This window comes from Caloenas nicobarica, chromosome 3 (assembly GCF_036013445.1).
Source record: "Caloenas nicobarica isolate bCalNic1 chromosome 3, bCalNic1.hap1, whole genome shotgun sequence".
Lineage (NCBI taxonomy): Eukaryota > Metazoa > Chordata > Aves > Columbiformes > Columbidae > Caloenas > Caloenas nicobarica.
In genome coordinates, this window is record NC_088247.1 from 48,119,243 (window position 1) to 48,137,831 (window position 18,589).

The window sequence follows — 18,589 nt, forward strand, 5'->3', positions numbered from 1 at the left end:
ACTCCGCAGCTCTCCCACGGTCATGCAAGGGGGGCATGCAAAAAGCCCTGTTGTGGTACGACTCTTGGGGAGATTTTTACCATTTCATTTGAGCTGTGATGCTCCTGGTAGAGAGGCTAGACACGCAGTCAGGATTTGCTGCTCCCTCTCCCCTAACTTTGGTGCATTTACCATCAGTGGCGGCAAAGTTCAGTGCTATATTCTAAGTGATTTGAGGCACCGCTTTTCCATAATCTAGGCAAAATGAGAACCTGGGCTAAAACAGGATAAGCAGTAAAGCAGTAAATTAGCATGTTTTGTAGCAATACCTTTGTCTCGGGAGCACCATACGCCATCATCTAGCTCCACCGTGTGTTGGGATCTCTCCTCTTGCCACAGGGGACGGGATTTATTTTCCTCACGCTTTTCCCACAGCAACGTGCAAGCACCAGCAACGCTCTCTCTTCAGCAGGGTGTTTCAATAATACCGAGCAGGCAATTTCACGTAAATCACGCTCGTTATTTGTGCTCTTCGGTAGCACTTCCAATTGAAATGTGTCCCCTGGCCGCCTTCACATGCCCTCTCCAGAGCATGCATAGGCTGGCCTCTCCAAGGGTAAAAATTAGCAAGCTGGGGCTATAAAATTCTAGATCGGCGATGATGTGTCGGGATACCTGTCCTTAGGCTAACAGAAGGAGACACCTGGGCAGTCCATAAGCCCCCAAAAGCTTGCGAGTACCGCAACTCTGAGCACATGGCCATTTGCCTTGTAGTGAGTGATTTCCCTGACCATGAAATGGACTGTGCGGCCCGGGACGGTGCCTCAGGCTTTGCCCCGTTCTGATCTTCAAAATAGGGTTTAAAAACTGCTTTGGGAAAACTCACGGAAAAACAAAACGCAAACCGCGGAGGGGACCTGCAGGGGAGGCGAAGGCCACAAGATGGCAGGACCGCACCGCGGCACACGGGGCCCCTGACGGGGGTCACCGCACAGGGTGCCACCTGCTCCTACAAAGGTAATTTCTGAAAAGAAATGCGTGAAACGCGCCCGCTTTCACCTTTCTGTCTGGCTGAGAACGAAGTGAAATAGATGCCCGGGCTCCTGGCATGACATAGGACGTTCGCGTTCCCTTCGGCAGTGGCTGCGGGGCACGCTGGACGGCTGGCTGGGGGCAGGAGCCACGCGTGTGGTGGCACCGGGCACTTTGGGGACACCCTGTATTCCGTGTCAGGCTGGGCAGTGGCAAAAAAAGATGGGCAGAGGGATCGTATGGGGCTATGGGGAGGCTGTTGAATAGGGCAGTGTGGGGCAGGTGGGCAGCGGAGCCCCGTGCAGGACTGGGATGGCTTGACACTCACCAGGACACAGAAGATTTATGGGTTTGATACACAGCCAGTCAATTATTACTTGGTTTTGGTAAGCGAGGGCTTCCTTGGAAGCGGGGCTGCCTTATATTCAGGTAAATTGCAGCCTTTCAGTACTTAGAAGCGGCCTATAAGAAAGATGGGGACAGAATATTTAGCACGGCCTGTTGCAACAGGACAAAGGGTGAAGGTTTTAAACTAAAGGAGGGGAGATTCAGGCTAGACATGAGGATGAAATTTTTTACAATGAGAGCAATAAAACACTGGCACAGGTTGCCCAGATAGGTGGTAGATGCCCCATCCCTGGAGACATTCAAGGCCAGGCTGGATGGGGCTCTGAGCAACCTGATCTAGTTGAAGATGTCCCTGCTCATTGCAGGGGGTTGGACTAGGTGACCTTTGAAGGTCCCTTCCAACCCAAACTGTTCAGTGATAAATACAGTATTTCACATCACTTGATCCTATCCCAGCCTTCACCCCACAGCCAGATTCTGCCTTGTGATGGCTCCAGCAAAATTCTCCCAGCCGCACCACCATGCAGGACCCCTCAGCGCGGGACATGAGGCACATGTGCTCCTGAGTAAAGCAACTGGCAGGCCCCCGAAAGCGTTTGGAAAGCCCAATACTTCTGCATGGCTACCTGCGACTCCTCAGGCAGGCATATCCCCACCTGGATCCCTGTCTCCAGCCCACCCTTCTTAGTATGTGTTGGCACCACGTTGGCTTGGTGCTGGGAGGCCTTCTCCACCCTGGGGTGCAGAAGCTCTTTGGAGGAGTCATTGCTGCCCCTGCATGTGGGGACTTTTCGGCAAGTGAAGCTGGTGAGTAGTGCCATCTGCGCCTGGGACTTTATTTAATTCTGGGGTACTCATTGCACATACAAGTGGCCTTACAAGAAAAGGAGAATTGCTCAACTTCAGGTGCAGCTGTGAATTGCCCGACTTCAAAGGCAGCTGTGATGACAAGATGTTCTCTGTATCTTGGTGAAGAAATCTCCTTAGTGTCTCGTCCTTCATCTGCTGGGATTCTGTCACTGCTCTCAAAAAATCATGACACTTGAAACAGATTTGGAGCTGATATAGCCTCATCTCTTCCCCAATAGCACAAGCCAGTGCCCTTCCAGCTGGGAGGAGCCTGGCTTTTGAACAGGGCTGAAACCCTGATGGTCTGAGATCCAGAGCACTCAGAGGATTTGGCTTACAGTGGCCTCCTCAAAGAAAACCCCATGATTATTCTTCTATAAAAAAAGATGGCCCATGCTTGGGCTTGCTGCCGTAAGAGCTTCAGGAAACTCCCCGGTCCTGTTCTGCCACCCCTTCACTGCCACAGCCTCTCCACTCCTCCTCCTCCCACGTGGTTCAACTTGCTTCCTCCCCATTGCCAGTATCCCGAGGAGAACGTGCAGACCGCATCCTCTCCAAAACATGGACAAAGAAGCAAGGAAGATACCAAAGAAGATGAGTCAACCTCCGGTTAACATTTCATATTTAGAGTTTTTTTCATTTTTATTTTTAAACAAAATTTTATTTTTAAAATGTGAGCAGCTCTTGGCTTCATGGGCTTCCCCGTATGACTTCCCCTTCCAGGCTCATATCCTCTGCTGGGTGGTGCAAGCAGCTCCTTGTGCAGTCAGTTTCTGTTCTTTTGAGGCACCCGTCTCTCCCCATATGGAGTGCAAGCACCCCACATGGCATTCAATGAGCCAGGCATTTGAATACTCAGTGCTGTGGCATATTTAAGTATGTTTTAGGCTGCATGTCTTAATCCTCAAGCTCAAAAACTACTAAATTCAAGTGGAAAATACAGATGAACTTGCTGAACATTAGTCCCTCTATGGCTTGCCTAGAGGTATAAATGATTTCGAGACTTTTTCAAGTCAAACTACTGTACAAACATGGCAAAGGGAGGCAAGTAAGAAGAGACTTTTACAGGAAAATTTCAATCCTATAAAGAACCTCCTGGAACAGAAGCCTGGTAATATGTATTACAGAAAAGCTGCCCCCTTTTTTCAAGAAACAAGAAAGATGGTTAGTCCAGCTAGAGTGAAGAAGAAACAAGGCAAAAAAAATCCAATCCAGCGTGTCAGGGCATAACCCTCTCTGCAGATCTCTTCTCATAAGGGTCCAAGCCCATGAAAGAACCTGCAGTCAATGGAACCGAAGGAGTAAGCAGGCCATTGATGTAACAGGTCGAGGAACTTCGATGGACCTGACTTTTCTCGAAAATTAGCTGGATTGCCAGGGTAACCAAATCACAAAAGGACACAGGACAAAATCAACACACAGAAGAGTACAGATCTTTGCCGAAAAGTTCTATGGGCACGACAAAATGAAATGAAACTGGATGTCCTAGAAAACACTGTTCGCTTTCATCATGGCTCTTGGCTGGATTCCACAACATCGCAGGAACGTTTCTACACAAATCGAATACTTCTCACATTCTGGGCCCTGGAGAGCTTCCCACACTGCTCAGAATGGGTAGGTCTTTTTGAGTATGGGCTCAGAGGTGAGATCTAAGCCAGCTGGGCAAAGCCACCATCCTTCAATTACACGTTACTATGCATATGACTGAATCCTGTGATCAACAAGCTGAAAGAGAGTAAAAGGATTAGCCACTTATTTTACCTACATTTAGCAGCAGGATGTGCTTATAAAACCAGATAAACTGGAGGGTGACAAAAAGCTAATCTGAGGGAGAACAAAGGTAGATATTTTCCTGACACTGAGAATAACCTTCATCTGACTAGTGACTAAGCAAACGGATCCAAGCTGTAGAGTGAGGTCAAAAGCAACATCTCTCCAGAGTTTTGAAAAAGTTTTAAACTCATGGTTGGGTTCAGTTCAACATAAAACCTGGGTCCTTTGGATCCAAAACCGAATGTTCCTCAAAGGCTGGGAATAGTCTGGATCAGTTCCTCCTTGGGTCTGTTTTCAGCTGCAGACTTTGCAAATAAGACCAGACATGGCAAGACTTCACCTGGTGCCCAACTTAGCTATTCCCACCTCTCCAGCCAGTCTTATTCTTCTTACACCCTCTGTACCTTCCTGCGCTGGAGCATTTTGCTCATGCAAAATGCTTCTACTGCCTAAACCATTTCCTATTTTTAAACTGTTTGTTTGTTTGTTTCATTGGTTGGTTTGTTTTTGTGGGTTTTGTTGTTGGTTTTTTGTTTGTTAAAAATAAGCTCAGGGCTCTCACTTACTGTTTGGAGATCTCAGTTCAAACCCCTGCTCTACCTCTAACTTGTTATGTTCCAGACAGTCCATGCACTAGGTTAATGGCTTGTGGCTATTGATGACAACTGGTGAACAACTCCACCCCTTTGTTGGCCTTTTTTTCAGCTCTGACTTTGTACAAAATCACCCTCTGGATCAAGGAGAAGCCAGTAGACTTGACTTACGGTTTGAGAGAATAAAATTCTGGTACCATCCCAAGCAGAGGGGGAGGAAGTGGGAAAGCACTGGGACCCAGGAAAAAGCAACAGGGAATAAGAAATTCTTGATTTCCACTCCCAACCGGTTTTCCAGGAGAGAAGTCTTGTGTTTAAAATGAGATTAGAGCACTTTCCTAGATACAGATTGCAGGTATTTTGCAAAGATACCTTAGCACCTTCCTGTCAATAGCTACAGCATGATGAAAGGCACTTTATCAAAAAGTTCCTGACAACCTCCTAGGTACACACTACGTCATGGATGTACCCATCCTGAGTGAAATCTGTGCAAGAAAGAGAGGGTTCATTTTGCCAAATTAGGAGGAACAAATGGTCTCAGAATGAGTAAGAAGCCTCTGAGATCTACTGCACCAGAGATTCTCAACGCATCACAGTGTACTGAGCTCAGTGGCAAAGGAAAATAATACAAGAAAATGGGTACTAGGGAAACTCAGAGGTATGGAGAACAGGCCAGTCCAAAACTCAAGATGAAATGACAGCAATCAAAAAGGAAACTGCTTATCTGAGCTATCATGTGAGCTGCTGAGCGTCACAGATTTTTACTCAAGCTCTCCTCAGATGAAAGAGATTGACACAAATCCGTACAGAGCACTTGTGGACTTGAGGAATATTGGTATTGTGATGGGTGTTGAGAATAAACTGGTAAGGCCCCGAGCAGGTGAAAGACACCGTCCTTGGAGAAACAGAGAGCACATTAGTGTGCCAGCGACGGGGCTGTCATGTTGATTTTTCCCTTCCACCTTCTGCTCAGTGCTGTTTTTCTCACTCTCTCGGAGGTTAAGGACAGATGGGAACCATTAGATCTTTGCGGCTCCTTTGGGAACTGTTAGTCAGACCTCTTGTATATCACAGCCCTTCAAACCTCACCTGCTTACCTTCCGTGAGACTTGACTACAGTGTCACTCACGCTTCTAACTGTGGTTAGAGCACATCCATCAGAAACATGCCCGCCTTGGCTCAGACACATCTGGAAAACGCGCCAACTGCCCTGACAGCTTGTTACAGTGATTAATCACCTTCATTCCCATAAATTTGTGCCCAGTTTTTCATATGAATTTATCTGGTTTCAGCTTGCTGCTACACATTCCCATAATTTACTAGATTAAAGAGCCTTTCAGTACCTGATATTTTTCTCCCAAGGAAGTTCCTTCACCATCATAATCAATTCCCTGCTCAGTCTTTTTTGATAAGCTAGAGAGAGCGAGTGCTTCGCATCTCCCATTGCAAAGCATTTTCTTCAGGCTCTGAATCATTTTGTGTGGCTCTAATGTTCCACCACCCATTTTTCAACATCAATTTAAAACATGCAAGCCATCCCAGTGCAGGTCTCACGAATACCGTACGTGCTTATATCCAGTTGCTTGTCCCTTAGGAGTCTGAAAAAAAGAAATCTATGCAGAGTCTTCGGCAGATGCAAGCTGGCTTCCCTCTGGTTGGCATTTGGAGCACCCAAAAACAGCCACCGGTGACCTTCACTGGTGCTGCCGTCTCAGCAGGTAAAGAGAAAGCATGACAAGGCTGTCTCCCTGCCTGTTCACTGTGATGTTATTCAGTGTTGGAAAGCAAAGCTGCTCCTGCACAAGGTACCACTCTGAGCACAGATCGCCCCAGGCACACCCAGACCGCATCTCTCAGGATAAACCAGCCACCGGGCACAAAGCAGCTGTATCTAGGCTGTTAAACTCTCTTACCCATCAAAGTGGGGTGGCCGCAGCCAGGCTTTTTACATCCATGCCTGGGAATTGTTTGGGAAGGTGCCAGCAGCCTGGGCCAACTTTTTGCAGTCTTGCCGTGGACCCGTGGAGCTGAGTTCCACTCTCTGGAAGTGCTCTCCACCACCGTCCCCTTCACTGAAATAAATGGTGTCCGAACACAGAACCAGCCTCCAAGGAGGGAGAAAGATGAAGCGACTCCCTTGCTTCATCATTCTGAACCCTCTTTCTTGACAGGTCAGCAGGACTTGGGATCAGAGAGGTGGTGACATGCTGGGGCACCCTTGTCCTGCCCCGGGGTGGTCTAAGGGCTCGCACTGACACCGGAGAGGCAAGATTTCCATGCCAGCGGAGCCTTCAGCAGGCGCATCAGGCCCCTCAGCGCAGCCTCGTGCTCTCAGCAAGAGAAAGGACACAGGAAGAAAAGGCAAGAAATAAGGAAGAAAAGGCAGTAAAGGCACTTTTGTGTACGCTCAGAGAGGGCTTGTGTCAGCTCTTGCATCACTGTGCAGCTGGGACCAAACCCAGGCTGGTAACCTCATGTCAAGGTTTAATTGCAAGGTGACAATAAACCGTGGCAGATGCCCTCTGCTAATCCCCCCATACCTGGAGAAGGATAAGGATGAGACTCTTTGCAGTTAGAAAGAGTCTTGCAAGTTGGAAAAGTTTTAAAGGCTTTACTAATGCTACTAATAAATAGAGAAAATAATACAAGATATACAAAACCAATCTTGAATGTCCCGGGGTAGAGCGGCTTTGCCCGATGTGGAGTTGGCGTGACTCCAGCAGCTGCAGGGCAGGCACCCACAAGTTCTGGGCGGGACTTCACAGCAAACTGGAACGGGATTTGGGGATTCAGGGCCTGGAAGTAGGCCTGGGATTTGCAGGGGCGACAGGCAGGGCCCTCTTCAGATGCCGGCCATGGTCAAAGAGAGCGAGACTCTCATAATCTCTTTCTTTTATAGGGTGTATGACGTGGCTGGGATGGAATACTCGGTCAGTTTTAATCACCTGTTCTGTCCGCCCCTCCTTGCAAATATGCCCCTCTCACTTATGGGATGTGTGAAATCTTATCAGTCCTCTTGGTTGTTATAGCAATAAATCTAAACATGAGCTTCTTCAGCATTCCATTGGTCATCTTATCAGTCTGGAGCGAGCAGCGTCTCAAAAAACATGTAGCTAAATTCAGAAAAGTGCAGTTACTTAGAAGGTACTTAGAAGAACTTAGCTGAAAGGAAAATTCACCAAAAGAGAACTGGTCTTGTTTTTAACAAAACCAGGACACCTCAGGTGGGCAGATAATTTAGTCCTGTGGGGTCCCTGAGCTGCCCCTCCTGCATCAAGCATCTGCCCTGCACTGGCACCCAAAGCTTTCTCATGGCAGGACCATCCCGCTGTCACTTGTCAGAGCCAAACCAGCAGTCACCCAGATATCTAACACCAACAAAGCGAGGGGCACTTCACACCTGTTATAGGTAGATAAGGCATCCAGGCTGAGCAGAAATACCACTTTTTCTATCACTTTCCAGGGTTCTCGGATCAGGAGGTTGAGTGAAAACCTATTTGGAGAAAAAAATAACCACTCCCCCACCTCAAAAGAAGGGAACAAAAATACTCGATAGCTAATATTTTATTAGATTTCAACTTACAATAATAGGAATTCCTCCTTATCCACAGAAATTTCCCCTTTCTTATATTCTGTCAGTGGCAGAGAACGCTGACTCACAAATCTGGAGCTTAAAAAAAAAAAGTATTTCATATGCAGAAGAAACATATCTTACATCATTTCATGCTTCCTGCTCTGCTCGCTGGTGCTGCGTTCCTCATTTTCAGGCTGTTTTAAAGGTCAGCTTCACAGAGCAAATCCTGACCTCAGACATGGGAAATATGCTGCCTCATCACTCCAGGATCTTTTCTCACATGATTAGTCTCAACATTCCTGCAAGTAGAACAGGCCTCATCACTGCTGCAACAGACAAAAAAAAAAAAAAAGAAAAAAGAAAAAAAAAGGGATATTTTTGCTTTCCATTACCCAAGTTCATATTCACCACCATCACAGCCCCGTTCCATAGGCCGGGGGCTACTTCAGCAGTGTAATGCTATTGCCATCTATGGGTAAGTAATAGTCTTACCAGCCATATTACAAGTTAAAGTCAGAATACATACCTAAATTGACAATTACTCTCAGGAAAGTTTTAAAGGACCTTAAAGAGGATTTTATTTAAGATTTTCTAACAACTAAAATATAGGATCTGGATAAGAGTCATTCACAGATGACAGCAATTACTTCTCATGTTATTTGCCTTAATCTTAATTATGTACTCACCCAACTGGCTTCATTTTGCCTGAATAATTTTATTTTGATGTTATAATTTGAGCAGGCATGAGAGGTCACATTAAGGTGTCGATCCAGAAGAAGCATGTGTACTCTATATATTTTAAACAAAAGATCTGAATTTATTTGAAATTACTGCTATCAATTATTAAATATTTAAAGAATGATGGAAGGCACAACAGTAATGAACAAGCTTCAGTGTTACAGAAAAGCTGAAGATTAATTTTCTTGCTTAATAACTCTTCTAACAATGTAAGATTTCAACCTGAATAAAAGAACCAGTCAATTAATCTACTGGTTATAAATGATTAATATATACTGACAAAGCAGTTTGATTGAAGTATAAAAGCTACTGCAAACTCTTTTTTGCTTGCTTATGCCTCTAAGAAAGATTCTGGCTCTTTTTCAGTAACCTAATGGACCATGTTCGTATGAAAAAAAATTTGTCAGTATCTGTAAGAAATACAAAGCAAAACTGAAGCTCCCCACTCACTGGGAGACTCTACAGATGACATTTAAAAGAAAGCACAACATCACAGCAAGACAAAAAAAAAAAGGGTTTTCTGTTAAATTATAACTAGCCAGACTGTTATACTGCTCTCAGGTTTCAGATAAAGGCACAGAGATTGCCTCCCACGCCTGCAGAGCTCATTGCCAGGTGGCACGGATCATGCATGGTTAACTCGGCAGCCTTGGCCTCTTCTTGGTCTCTGCTGAACCAGGGAAAGGGAAATTCCCAGGTCCTGGGAGCAAAGATTGCTCCATGGCTTGTCATGCAGAAAAAAACAAAAAAAAAAACAAAAATGAAAAAACCTCACCAAACAAACAACAACAACAAAAAGCGTCGGACCCACCGCAGCTCCTTGACAGAGGAAGGACACTGGGAGATTGCACCTTACAGAAGTTGTAGGAAAAGAACTAAAGCATGAAGTCTTCTTCTAACCAAGTCAGAACAAAAAATGTTTGATCAGGATTTCTGGAAGAAACAGACAGAGGTGTTTGTGAATAAGCGCAAGAATAGGCACTTCCAGTGACCGCAGAACTATAAACAAAAGCACTTTTGTGCACTCCTGGATTACTTGCTCTTAATTTCTCTTGCAGTCACATGCTTATGTGGGCCTGCGCTGTTTGAAAACATGATTCATTAAATGGCTTAAATTGCAACCAAGTATTGTACTATTAATACTGACTTTGTTTTAACTTTCCTGTTACTTAGTATAATTTGTTTCATAACTGTATCTCTTACATGACCAAATCCCCACTGAATCCTCTAAAAGTTCTTGTTGGTATGTGCACTACATTTCCAAAGAGTTTCAGATTTATGTGCTTCCTCCCCGCCCCCCTGTCATTGTTTCAGTGGTTCAGGGACATCCCCTTCTTTTCAGCAGATTGAAACATCCAGTAATCTGAAACAGATTTGGTGACCCTATAGCATTAAATCATGCTTTCTGGCGCTTTCTTCCTGCTCCAAAAGACTGTATGCATTAGCGGGTACATAAAATTGCACCAGAGACTGAATACATATTGAAAAGTAATAAATGATTCCATATGGTCTTAATTTTTCAAAGCAGTGCACCACTGTTTTAAAGCAAAGGTGTTTAATTTTCCAATTAGGAAGATTTTTAAATAGCCCTTCTAACCCACAGATATGGAAACACTCTCACGTCAGATATTCTCCCCAACTGAGAGATTTGGGCGCACCAACAATTTTCACAGTCAAATGGTGTCCTTGGGTTGCTAGCTAGCAAGGGTACAATTAGCCAAGGCAGTTAATTTCTTCCTTTTATGCAAAAAAGCTTGTCTCATCATTACCGCGAAGGCACAGGTCACAAAGCCTCTGTGAGCAAACTGAATAGCATAAGCTTCGTGTTCTTGAACATCTGTCAGACCTCAGCTACAGTTCCTCCCTAGTTTTCCCTGTTTATTTCCAAGGAAAAAATCCATTTTGATAAACCAAGGCTTATAAAACTCCTACCTAGATACAGTTTAGGTTTAATATGCCTATTATGAGCAGTAGCTACTGTATTTAGACACAGCAGGCTCTTTGGCGGATCAGTTCTCAGCGTGTATTCAATTACGTGTGCTTACTTAAATGGTACCCCCCAAAAATCACTAAAAAAAAAATCAGGTCTCAATCTCAACGTCATTTGCTTTCCACAGGTGAAACGGCAGTGAAAAACTTAAGATGCACACCTTTAACAAAACAGTTTGCAAGACCGAAGGAAATTGTTTTGCAGGGCAGGCAAGTGGGCGTACGAACGGAAGAATTCAACTTTTCAGATTCCAGAAGGAGTCTGCAGGGCAGTTAGCTATAATTGCATGCCCCGAGCATGTTTAAGTGACATTCACATGAGCCACAAAGAATGTCAGGCCTTTAATACCAGAAGCAGGACCGGGGCAGAATTGGGGCACTAAAGTTCAGAACTGCCCTCCCAAAAGCCCCTGCTCCACTGATGTCTAATCCTGGAGGCTCTGGAGTCCTATTTGTAGTCTGTCAGCATCCCAAGATACAGGACATTCTGCTTTTTGCATACCCAGAACCACCCCACGTTGGGCAGCTCCGTGACTCTCTTCTCACTGAGCCCAGCGCTGGAATTCGGAGCTCAGACACGTCCCCGTGCAAGACGAGACCCGCGGCCCCGGCTGCGCAGCCTGCTCAGAGCACACCCAACACATGCCAGCGGGCTCCTGCTCCTCACAGCACGCTGCTCTGATCGCTCTTCCAAGACAGGACAGAAGGTAGGAGGTGTCTGTCGCTATCCCATTGCTGGCTACAGCATGTCTCAGGCACTCAGAAAATGTGACCCCCTTCCCATTCCTCCAGCCTGATGCAGCTCCTGAGTCAGCAGCCGCCCAGTTCCTCCAGGGTGGGAGAGAGAAGCAGCTGCAAGTGCTTATCATCGACTTCCCCACCATGTGCTGAGCTGCTGACTGCTTTTACTTAACACTTCACCAGCTCCTTTGAACCCTTTCTCAACTCCCTAGTGGGGGATGCTTCCTTCCCCAGTGTGCCTTGCAGTGCCCCCCACACCAGGAGACCCAGGGTCAACATCTCCCCACTTCTGCCTGATGGGATTCAGATGCCTCCCTCTGACCTTCCTGAAGACTATTTTACCCGGGAGCTAGTCTGGCCTGAAGAGTATCTTCCGGGATGTAGGCTGGCCTAACACGCACTCCATTTTCAACCAGCCTGTTGAACCCATACTGCTGCCTGGGGGAGAGGGTGGTGATTCAGGATTCACAGGAGCAATGAAAGAGAGGCTGTGACCTGGCAATAATAACATTGCCGTGGGGAAGGGAGAGGGACAGCCTTGGATTTCAGCCCTCTTTTCCAAGTCTGCTCTGTGTACTTTACATCGAACGTTTGTCAGACGACAAAACACAAACCTCCAGGAAAAGAACCATAAGCCACATCTCCAGCTCCTAAGTGTTCTGATCACTAGAGATACAGAATGACAGAGGGAGGGAGATGCTTGGACTTCTTCCTCCAGGAACCACATACAGAAGAAAATAACTATTTGAAGGAACTAAAATAAGCTGTATGCAGGCAACCCGATCTCAAAAGGAGAGGCCAGGCTGAGATTCACAGCAAAGGGAAATCCTTTCCTGCAACCTGCGTTCTCTTCTCCTGATCCCTGAGTAAAGCCTCTGCTCTAGATGTGTGCCTTAGATTTGCAGGTAGAGGGAAGCAGGACTGTGACAGGTGGTTATTTTAGGGCTGTGGTGTGTAAGCGCCACTACAACAAGGCAAGGATGGAGGCTACACCTCTCTGCACAGCACTATGCAGACAGGACAGCCACCTTGGAGATATTATTTGTCCTATGAAGACAACCAACGCTGCCACAGTTCCAGAGGTGTAGCTTTCAGGTCTCCCCATCAGCACCCTACCTCTAGGTACTCAGCACAAGGGACCCCGCTGCCAGACCCGCACCCGCTCCCCTTTGCCTCACACATCATACAGGCCTGCGGGTCCCCTCCAGAGCTGAGCTGCAACTCCGCTTTGAGACAAGGGGAATGGGAAAACGGAGAGATGGCTTCGCCTGACCCCCGGTGCAGCCGCAGCTTCTGGCTGCAGGCAGTTTTTAGCGTATCATGCTACCTCCAGCAAAGGCTTTTCTCCCCGCGCCGCTGCAGGCACTGCCCGCAGCCTCCCCGCACTGGCCCGCTGAACGAAGGGGCAGCTTCTACGCGACGGTACCCGGGCAAGGCTCGCAGGGGCCACACCACAGCCCCCGGTCCGCACCGCGCACCAGCGGCCGCCTCCCCGCTAGCCGGAGCCTGGCGACCCGCGCTACCCCCGGGCCAGGCCAGCAGCAGCCGCGGCCCGGCGCTCAGCGAGCCCTCCCGGGAGCGGCCCCGGCCAAGGCCACCGCGGCGAGTGCCGGCGGCCACCCCGCCCCGACGCGGGACACCCGCCACCGCCCCTCCCCCCGCCTCGCGCCCCCTCCCCGCGCCGCATTTTACTCGATTGTTTATTATTTTCCAAGGGGCGGTGGCGGGGTGGCGGAGCAGACCAATGGGAAGCGTCGCTGCCCTGACGGGCGAAGGGCGACGGCCAATGGGCGGCGAGGGCGGGCCCCGGCGGTCACGCGCGGCTCTAGAGCATGACATCATCTGTTTGCACGGCGCAGCCTAGCTTGGTGCGGGCGGGGCGGCGGGGCGGCGAGGGGGCGGGGCCGCCGCGAGGGGGCGGGGCGGCGGCGAGGGGGCGGGGCGGGGCGGGGCGGGGGCCGCCTCCGAGCTGCGGCTCGGCGGGGCTGGGAGCCGGGGCTGGGAGCCGGGGCTGGTTGTCGGCGGGGCGGAGGGTGTCGGTGTCCCCGGCTCGCCCGGCGGCCCTCCGAGCGGCAGGCGCCGCGTCCCGCCGGCGGGGAGCGTCTGGCGGCCGTTGGGCTCGCGGCATGCAGCCCGACCGCCGGTTAACGCCGCCCCCGCGCTGAGGTAACCCCGCCGCGGGGCCACTGCCCACCGGTGTGTGGGCAAAGGAAGGTGTTAAATTATAATAATGGAATAATTAAGCGATAAGTGGGTCTAATTAAGGCCGTATGGGGTAACCGGGACGCGTTAAGTGACATGCCCGGGTTGCACAAGGAGTCGGTGGCGGGGCAGAACGGACCTGTCCGAGCCAAGCGGGAGAGGTGTCCGTCCGTCCGTCCGTCCGTCTGTCCTCACAGGGATCGGAGGGGTCTGTGTCCTGGTGGAGCAGAAGGCGAGGGGAGATGACTAAATGTCTCCTTGAATCATTAACAGAAACTGCTGTCGTGAAGATTAAATCCTTTCGTATCATCTAACCTGAATTAAAAGGTGGCGTTTCTTGCTGGATCTTAGCAGTTTGACTCATTTCACCCTAATGATATAAATGCAATAATTGCATGTATTCCTAAGTATTTAGAAATTATGATGCAAGCTTTTGAGTAGCATAATGTCAGCTTAAAAATCACGTTTAAAAAGGTTTTAAAATATGCGTGCTTCTTTTTTTCTTTTTTCCTCCCTGCTTTCTTCCTGCCATGAGTGTGCTTGGGTCACATCCATGGCGCATCAGGAATTTGGCTATTGGTTTAAAATGGATGCTGAGATGCTCCTTTAATGGAACTTTAAGAACAGGGATTTCAGGAAAACACCAGTATTGCAGGACTCATAAATAAAACGGACAGAGCTGGCAACACTGCTATGCTCTGCTATTCGTGGCTGTTATTAAATGTACGAAATGCTGTTAGAAACCTTTTACTTCTATCCATGAGAAACTGAGAGTCTTTCTTGGCCTACAAGGTGCAGCTTTTCGGTGAGCCTTGGCAAAGCAGTTTCAGCAGATGTGAGGCTGCTTTAATAACAATTTGAAGCTACAGGGTTGAATTCTCCCACTTGCTCAGCTTCACAGCTCCTTACTTAACCAGTTTTTTTGGAGGTTTCATTGTAAACATTGTTTCTGCCAGAAAGGTGATCCTGTTTTTTAATGTCAGTGACTGTAGGCACTGTATGTAGTGCAGAAATGGGTCAAGGACTCCTCAGCAGTGGGTGCTCACGTTTAGGTGTATACAGAGCTGAATGCTTCCAGCCTTAGGGTTCAGGCCCCAAATTGTCAAGATGACTTGAGGAAAGAGCTTTTCTCTCCACAGTAGTAATATCATCATTACCTTCTGCTACTGCACTTCTCTTCCTTTGCTTTCCCTCCATTACAGCAGTCAGTCAGCCAGTTCACAGGCTGAAGTCCAACTTCAATTGATCTTTAAATTGCTGTTCATCACTTTGAGGAAAATTTTATAGTCAGAACTCTGTACCCATCTTTGGCAAACCCTTCATGTCTCCATGGCACAATTTGAACCCTTGCTCTGTGTCTACCTGCCAGTCAGCCCGTCTTCCTGCAATAACTGTGGAATCCATTAGCCCGTTCTAGCCAAATTGGCACGACAGGTTAAAGTCTCAAAGTATGAAGTTGGCTGGCTTATAGATGACTTGACTTTCTAATCAGAACACAGGTTGCTCTGAATCAGCCACACAACCTACTGCCCTTTGCCCAGTCTGTGTTTGAAGAACATAGTAGGGAACTGTGAGAAGAACAAAAATACACTCAGGGAGCCGCTCTCTCACGGGGTGGCTGGGAGGGTTATTGCAGTGGACACAAACCTCTTGGGGATGGGGCTGCAGGTGGCTTACAACTACCCGTCATATACTTGTTTGTGTGAAGTCCCTGTAGACAATGCAGCCATTGTTTAATGTAACGGCAATATAACATTGTTTTATTGGGCGGCAGCACACAGCAGATTTCTATAATGTGATGACAAGGAGAAGTTCTACGTCCCCTACCCGCCATACAACTCTAGCTCCAACCTTGCTTCTGCAGTAAGATATTTGTGTAGGGGAGGCAAAGCCAGAAACGTGACTTACACTTCTCTAGCTACCAGCTCAGGAGAATGTGGGTTATAGCAGAATGAAGGAGCGACCATATCTCGGTTACCACCGTGAACTGGTGCACTCTTATCTTATGGGAAGCTGATGCTCTAAATTGACAAAAGGGAAGGATGAGAATGAAAACTGAGCTGGTGATAGCCTGCTGTAGTTGAACATAGCAGCTCGAAAGAGTTAAACTCCATGCAAAAATCACTTAGGAGGATTCCCATGCAGAGTGCTGTCATCTGAACGTTACTTTCCCCAAAGCAGTATGCCACAGGCCCCACATCTCATGGGTCTTGTGTGGTCCGTGTATGGCTGAGATCACCCGCAGAGGCAACTCGGAGCTGCAAAGCAACTGTGACCCTGCCAGATCCATATCATCAGGTATCGTGGTAGGTACACGTGTTCTCAATATAAACTTGAGCAGGGATAGTAGATAAAAGGAGATGCAGAGGAAGACACAGCGCTGCCCTGAGACGCTCACAGTCTAAGTAGGCACAATAAGTGAGCGAGGCTTTCAAATGGCCTCAGGGCTGGCCTAACTTTATTCCTGTTGAAGTCAGTGATAAAACTCCCATAAACGGAGCCTTTTTGAAAATCCCACCCTAGGGGTATTAAAGTACTTAAAGGAAGAGACTGGAAATCGTGCAAGCTTTAGATTCAATTTTGATCAGTTTTTGTATGTATTTCAGTAGGCCCAGCCACAGAATGGCCATAAGAAGGGCTCTGTTTTGTGCACGCACATTTGGTAAGTAAAATGTGTCAAAACAATTATATTGTGGTTTTAATTCTACCTCTAAACCGCAATATCATGCATGCCGTGTGGAGCTGTGAAGAACTGGTACCGTGACTTATGTGATAGAGGCTGTACGGCTGATATACCAGTGAATTCTGAAGAGGGCAGATAATCATGCAGTAAAGGCCCAGGGCTGGCACTCACGAGATCTAGTTTTATTTCTCAGTTCTGACATGGGCTTCCTGTATGACCTCAGCACAGTCATGTAATTGCTCAGTGCCTCAGTCCATCATCTCTTTAATAGGGTTACTACTTACTTATTTCCTTTCTCCCGCCCTGGCCTGCCTTACTTAGACTGCAATTCTGCCAGGGAGTGGAGCATTTCTTACCACGTACATCCAGTACAATGAGATGTAATGGCAATGCCTGTAGAGTAATGCAATGCCAATTAAATAAATAAATGAAGATGATAATATCATTTAGGACTAGATTTGCAGCTTGTAATTCAGTCTAAGGTCAAAGTGCTATGCTTCCCTCAAACCTTGGGACCTAAGGAAGCGCTCCATGGGGAGGTTTCTGCACTGGTCAAAATCAGCCCCAAGCAGCAGCATGTTTTGGGAAGGGCCTGTGTCAGTCACAGCTTTGCAGCCAGCCTTTGCTGGCTAACTGCTGAAAGCCACAAGCAGAGGCTCCCCGAAGGTGTGGTGTTGGACTAAGCATCTTCTCCTCGTGCATGGCCTTGTCTGATCTTGGTTCCTGGCTCTCTTCAATACTACTGTGGTTCTCCTGCTCTACCAACTGCTAAATCATACACGTGAACACCAGTATCACAATTGCAGAGTAGCTGGTGTCTTTTTGAGCTGCCTTGCATTCCTGTAAGCGGTCACGTTACAACAAAAGCCATGGCAGGGCTTAGCATGACAGCATCATGACCCAAAATGAAGCTGCAGTGAAAATTATTTCCGTTACTCGAACCTGCATTCGTTCTGATTAATTCAGTGTCTCCTACTATATTTAGATAACTGAGGATTAATTGTATGCATGCTGGAATGCTGTCCCTTGTAATAAAATCATGCCGAACTATTCCTAACTTGAGTGCCACTTGAATCTGAAACCTAACTAGACCCTGAGGGCCTTAGCCCTTACTTAGCAGGACGTGTAACGCATGCAGGATCAGGGCCTTGCTGTTTTCTAATCAAACCAAATGGTTTTCAAATCTCATTGCTTGCCTACAATGCTAAATAAATCAGGAATAATTCAATTTGTCTGCTAATTCTACATAGCAATCCTCCAGAAGCACGCCCACTTCTCAATACACGCAGTTGTCTGTATCTGGTATCGGAGACAACACTATTTTTGTGCTAAATCTAGTCCATAGTTTAGGTTGATATAAAGCTAGGTGAGAACTGATACATATACATTGCTATGTAATGTCTTTATATTAATAGCTCTATATTCTTTGGCTTTGTGGGTCACCCCTTTATCCAACCTGTAATTATGTCTTCAAATGAGCTACTTTGGAGGGCTTTGTGCCAGGGCACGGCCTACGAGGGGGAAGGACAGTGGGATTACATTCACGTGTGGACATGTCGCAACATGCTCCCGTATCACCAGCAGACGGAATATAAGTTTTCAAAAAAAATGACTACATTGGACTCCAAATTTAAAGTTTACCAGAATAACTCCTGCACCAATAATTTATGACCAGCGGAAGCAAGTCAGAAAAGAAGCAGCGCTCCATTCCTCCGCCGTGACTGCCGGAGCTGGTTTGACGGTGAGACGCAGGCGGCAAGTTCCGGAGCTGTGCTCCTTCCTGGTCAGGAGGGCCTGGCAAAGAGAAGAGGTAGGGAAAAGTGAGACGGCTGCGTCTATTTTTGCCGTTTAAATTCTACTAAGTGCAGAGAGCCAGGGCTAATGTAACCCTTGGAAAGAGTTACCGCATACTTTGGGAGATTTGAGCTCCTCCCGCCGCCGCCTTCCCGCGGCCCGGGCGGCGCCCTCAGGCCCCAGGCCGGCGGGGGACGCACGGCCCCGGCGGGGAGGAGGTGCTGCTGCGGAGCTAAGAGAAGGCGAGCGGCCAGCCGCTTCCCCCACCTGCTCCCAGCGGCATCTCCAGCCTGC

The 18,589-nt window shown here is 47.7% G+C and overlaps 1 long non-coding RNA gene across 1 annotated transcript; it reads right to left on the reverse strand.

Annotated features, from left to right (window-relative positions):
* Window positions 1-13,958: 13,958 nt before the first annotated feature.
* On the reverse strand, window positions 13,959-18,562 carry LOC135987783 (uncharacterized). The gene is made up of 3 exons (XR_010606050.1): window positions 18,413-18,562; window positions 18,143-18,295; window positions 13,959-14,035 (listed from the first exon to the last, which is right to left on the reverse strand). It is a non-coding gene; the product is annotated as an uncharacterized LOC135987783 (long non-coding RNA).
* Window positions 18,563-18,589: the final 27 nt, after the last annotated feature.